Below are 6,320 nucleotides of genomic sequence, written 5' to 3'. Positions count from 1 at the left end.
CCAAAATATCGCCACATTTATATAGGAAATATGAAAAGCACTTGAAATTTTAATCTATATATTTTTAGTTCTCAATATGATATGAAATATGGTGGAAAACCGTTTTACAAGATGAAAGTAAACACAATTTAAGATCATCTTAATCTTAATTCACTGTGGGTAATTCAATTTTTTGAGATTAAAATAAACATATTTTGAATTGTATGACCTCTTGATTTATATTCCCCTAGCTAAAATACCCCGAATACTCTGGAGATATTAATACAACAAAAAGGGTTAATTGACGTCAGACCTTAAATATTGTAAGAGTTTCGAGAATAAATTAAACTTTTATTTATCAAAAATGCAAACTTTAATTATAACAAAAATTAAATTGACTTAGAATGGAGAAATGAAGCCAATTGACATGACTTGAACAAGGTGCAGTTATCACTTTCATTATGATATTTACACTTTAATTGAAGTTCACATTTTGGAAGGGAGCTAAACTTAGGACACTCCATATCTTCCAAGTTGTCAACTTTTTTCCCTAAAAGTTTACTGAAAATACTGCATTTTTCCCAACCCTTTGAGAAAAACTTGGTTGCCTTAGAAGATATTGATGCAGCTATACATGCTAGATCCTCGAAGGCTATGTCACCTTCATTCCACTGTAATCCACATATATTGTACACCATCCATGTATTTGTCCGTTTGTCCTTGTAATTAAGGTCTTGATAATCATATGGTGCTTTGAAAAGAAAAACCGTACTTTCCTGAGTTTCTATAATACAAAAGGCTAACTCTTTTATGATGTATTCGTTCTTGGCTCGAAGAAAATTCCCTTCGATAATACAAGTCATTCTTGGATTAATTAGTTTAAGTACAAACATTTAATTTAAAATGTGATTAAACTTATAAAGTACCATACGTACTTGACGTACAAACATGATAAGGAGTCTTGTTTATCTCAAGTACACTTTCGAAGGAATATTTTTCTTCTTTAGAATCGCCTTATCTTATCTTAAAACTTGATAAAATCCACCAGTGATGGCTTTAACTGAAGCCCACCGCTTTTTGATTTTGTAACCCCACCCATGTTAAACCCTATGGGATTTTAACATGGGGTTTTTGGGTCGCCTCAATTCCACCTCTTTTCCCACCTTCTAATGATTTTGAACCCCCACATTCCCACTACTATTATAGGTACCTTTGAGATATTTTGTATGCATGTTACAGTCAAAAAAGGTAATTTTGTAGGATCATTGCAGGCGCGTTTCAGATACTTAGTAGGATCATTGCAGCCGCGTTTCAGATACTTAGTAGGATCATTGCTACCGCGTTTCAGATACTTATTAGGATAATTGCAGGCGCTTTTCAGATACTTTGTAGGATAAATGCAGGTGCGTTTCAGATATTTTTAGGATCATTGCAGGCGCGTTTCAGATGCTTTATAGGATAATTGCAGGCGCGTTTCAGATATTTTTAGGATCATTGCAGGCGCGTTTCAGATACTTTGTTGGATCATTGCAGGCGCGTTTCAGATATTTTTAGGATCATTGCAGGCGCGTTTCAGATACATTGTAGGATCATTGCAGGCGCGTTTCAGATACTTAGTAGGATAATTGCAGGCGCGTTTCAGATATTTTTAGGATCATTGCAGGCGCGTTTCAGATGCTTTGTAGGATAATTGCAGGCGCGTTTCAGATACTTAGTAGGATAATTGCAGGCGCGTTTCAGATATTTTTAGGATCATTGCAGGTGCGTTTCAGATACTTTGCAGGATCAATGCAGGCGCGTTTCAGATACTTTGCAGGATCATTGCAGGCGCGTTTCAGATACTTTGTAGTGTTGAAATTTTGAAATTTCAATTTATAAAAGTAATCAATTTTTACCTCCCCGAGTGACGATGACGTCGCGGAGAGGTGATGAACTTTATGTGTCTGTCACTGCGTTCGCAGTTGGAAAATCGGAGCAAACGTGTTCGCAGAAAGCGACATCGGCTTTTACTCATTATCATCATTAGGGTTAAGATGCACGCGGCTATCGGCTAAGGTTACGAGAGACGTCTTGCCTCCAAATGGCAGGGCTACCACCAAAAATTCACACAATTGCGGGTTTTCTTATCACTTATTGTGAGTCACTCTCGTTATATACCCTAAATTACCAAAAAATCTCTAGAGGCTTACGCTTGAATTCAAACGTCAACATTAGCTTTGTTTGTAATGATTTTGGATATAAATTTTCTTTAACCGAATTAACTAAAATTATGGAAAATTAATGGCGATTAAATTATTTAATATCAATTATATTTATTCAATTATTTAAGAAAAACCTCTTAATCACGTCTCGACTCTGAGAGGTTTATTTTGGATTCCGAACTTGTACAGCAGTCGAATTGGAGGCTATCAGACCGCTTTTATTTAATTTCTACCTCTCCGAGTGACGTTACACTGACGTATGTCACGGAGAGGTTCTAATTTCGACGTATGTGTGTGTGTGTGTGTGTCTGTCTGTTGTTACACCCCTGTGACCGCGTTCGCAGTTTCCAAATCGGAGCAAACGTGTTCTCAATTTCCGGACCGTATTTACAGTTCCCGAAAATTTCGAAAATTGTATTCCACTTACAGGCTATTACTCCATTTGCCTGTCTAACACCACCAGCATGTGGTCTTTGTCCATCCCACATGGACACCAGTCTGTACACACTGCCTTCTAATCAACATCACCTGCTGCTCTTTGCCCATCCCACATGGACACCAGTCTGTATACACTGGTTTCTAAACACCACCATTTTCTGGTCATTGTCCCACCCACTTGGACACCAGTTTGTACTTACTGGCTTCTATACACCACCATCTTCTGGTCTTTTTTCCATCCCACATGGACACCAGTCTGTACCTACTGGCTTCTAAGCACCATCATCCTCTGGTCTCTTCTCCATCCCACATGGACACCAGTCTGTACTTTCTGTCTTCTATACACCACCATCTTCTGGTCTTTTGTCCATCGCACATCGACACCAGTCTGTACCTTCTGGCTTCTAAGCACCACCATCTTCTGGTCTCTTGTCCATCCCACATGGACAGCAGTCTGTACTTACTGGCTTCTATACACCAACATAATCTGGTCTTTTGTCCAACCCACATGGACACCAGTCTGTACATACTGGCTTCTATCATCGTTAAGGTTAAGACATACGCGGCGATCAGCTAGGGTTACGAGAAACGTCTAGCCTCCCAATGGTGGGGCTTCCACCAAAGGTTCAGGCAATTGCGCTGTTCTTACCCATAGCTAAGATTTGAAACCTTTATATACTACCGATGTGAGTAGGGCGAAACAACAGGCGTATCCATCATTTCAAACGTCAATATTAGTCAAGTCTCTCAAGAATGTTTAAATTTTTTTTAAAAACTCTCAATAACGTGAATAACTAATGAAGAAAATATATAATGTTAATTATATTTATTTTAGTATTTAAGATAATCTTGTTTCTCAATTCAAAATTAAAGAGGCTACCCATTCAACCGAATACCATTGGAACGAATCCCATTCGTCCGAAAATTTCTAGCCAGTATTTTAAAATCTAGCCCAATGGCGGTTTTCTATTAAAAGGGAATAATTTCCCATTCAATCGAATCCCATTGGAACGAATTCCCTTCAACCGAAAGTTCCAAGCTAGTATATTAGTTTATTTTAATTTGAAGTGGTCTGCGTCCCACCGTGGTCTAGTGGTAAAGCGTCGGATCGTCACGCTGAAAATCATCGTTGGAATCTCCATCAGGAAGGTGAGTTTACTAAAATCGAATTATAAGTAGAATTCTGAATAATCGAATTTAATTTCCTTGCAGGTGCTGAATTTAGAAGGCGAATTTATAATTCAGCAGTATTAAGGATTTCACAACGAGAAATATAGCATTGTTAGGTTGAGTTACAAATTGGATGTTATAGCTGGGGTATTTTATTTTGGTTAGGTTTGGTCAAGTTAGGTTAGTAATATTTTATAAATCATTTAACAATGTTACGCCTTTTCCAAAATATTGATATTTAGCTTCATTAAGTTCTCAAATAATATGTCTTTTCCAAAACATTACTGTTATGTTAGGTTAGGTTTGTCTAAGTTAGGTTAGTAATATTTTATAAATCATTTAACAATGTTACGCCTTTTCCAAAACATTACTGTTATGTTAGGTTAGGTTTGGTTAAGATAGGTTAGTAATATTTTATAAATCATTTAACAATATTACGCCTTTTTCATAATATTGCTGTTTAGCTTCATTGACTTCTCAAATATTATGCTTTTTCCAAAACATTACTGTTAAATTAGGTTTGGTTTGGTTAGGAGGACCTCTCTTCCTCTTTGGAGTAGGTAAGTGTGTCCCTTATGGAATGAAAAAATTAGTAATTGAAACCATCAAATTCTACTCTATTTCAGTCTTTTTGGGTATGCATTATTGGGTTAATTGGAATAGTAGAACTGGGAATTGGGTTGAATGAGGTCTGGGTAAATGGGAATTGGGTGAAATGGGGGGGGGGGGTTGTAACATTAATTAGTACCCAAAAAGTTATAAGTGCAATATGACCTTTAATTTTTCATATATTTACGTACAAAATATAAAAACATTAATTGGCTAGTTTCATATAGTGAGACCGCCTTGAATTGCTCTTCAGTTTTTTCATTATTAAGGATAGTGGTTAAGCTTAGGCAGAGGCTTAAGTTCACTTTGAAATTTTACGCATCTGATTCTTCTTATCACATCTAAATTAATATAACCAGTAAATATGTTGTTTCATTATTCTATTTTTTTTTATTTAGAAAACATTCAATTATTATTAAAAACTTACGAAAACAGGATATCAGGCCGAATAAACTTTTACGCTGTTATCCAGCTACAGACTAGGGAGCCGACTTGACTCGTGAGTTGAATCTGCTAGAATGAATAGCAGCAGACGAAAAGAAAATAGTTTCTGGGAAGTGTATTCATCCGCGAGTTCACGCCAAAAACGCGATTATGGAAAGGCGCGAAAAAAACCATAACTCCACGCCTCTCGAAACCCCCTTTGATACGTACTTCCCCTATTTACTTCTGGTAATACGCATTGAAATTTTTAAAAGAAAAACTATTTCTAATTTTTACGATCAATTTTTGGGCTGGATTTTTTTAGATCTGTGTCAGTTTTTAGGCTTCTTTTCTAAATATAGATTGGCGGTTTTTTAGGCTTGTTTGAAATTTGATATTGGCGGGTTGAAGAAGATTTTCAATCTGGCATCTCTGCTCAGTCGACAACTCGACGGAGGTAACGGCCGCTTCTCATCTTAGCCGAGACAATTAGTTCGATTTTAATCGTGATTCAGTGAAGTTGTTTTCTATTTTAATCTTCCAAAGCAGACCCTTCGTTTGAAGTTTAATGTTAGGCAGTGGCACTCTGAACTTGAAAGGGATAAGGAAAGGAAACATGGCCTCGGGTATAACGCGCGCTTTTCTCTTTACGAACCTCGCCCTCGTTGGGGTGCGTTTGCATTACTATACTTATGAGGACCGCGACGAGAAAACACACCAATACTGTGGGGACCGTAGTCACTTATGGGGACGCACACCCCGGTCCCCATTAAACCCAAAAAAAACATATGCTCAAATTAATTATTTTTTGATTTTAATTGCTTAAAATTAGTTTTTAAGGTGGTCCCCACAAAGGCGGTAAATTACACATTGCCGATTTTGTGTCACACACGGACTGATAATAGCGCCCCCTTATCGGTCCTCGCAAGAACTAGAAAGCACACACTACTACTTCCGGTATGAGTGAAGGCCCCATAAAAGCGGTATTTTAACAATGATCATAAAAATTAAACACAAACGCACTGTTTTCTTTATTTTGAGAAGATTAGCACATGAATATTTGCTATCTTAACTAGCTCTTATTTAACGACAATGAAAAGGCACATGTGTTGCCAGTATTACTGTATTAATAAAAATTAAAGAACTTTTAATTTCAAATGATAATAATAGTATGAATAAAATTATAAGGTGTAGGCAATATTAAAGTTTATGTAGGCCTCTAAGATAAGACAGCATAACGTCTCTAAAGTATAATATATATATATACCTATAGATTACTAATTTCCATTACGTCGGAATATACCAAAGCTGAAATGTTCTTAAAGTCCATAACGGAGCTAAGAAATCAATATCTGAATACTTAATGGGTAACTTGAAGTGTACTATACAATGCCTTATTTTTAATATATTTAAAAGTTTAATTAATAAAAAAAGTTGGGAATAGGGTCCCCATAGCGAATGTAGAAATTCAAATTTAAACACAAAATGTGATTTATTACA

The sequence above is a fragment of the Phalangium opilio genome, unplaced genomic scaffold, assembly GCF_054372755.1.
Source record: "Phalangium opilio isolate 3A_F unplaced genomic scaffold, DU_Popi_V2 ptg000229l_1, whole genome shotgun sequence".
Taxonomy (NCBI): Eukaryota; Metazoa; Arthropoda; class Arachnida; order Opiliones; family Phalangiidae; genus Phalangium; species Phalangium opilio.
The sequence above is the reverse complement of the archived record's forward strand: the minus strand, read 5'-3'. Positions refer to the sequence as shown.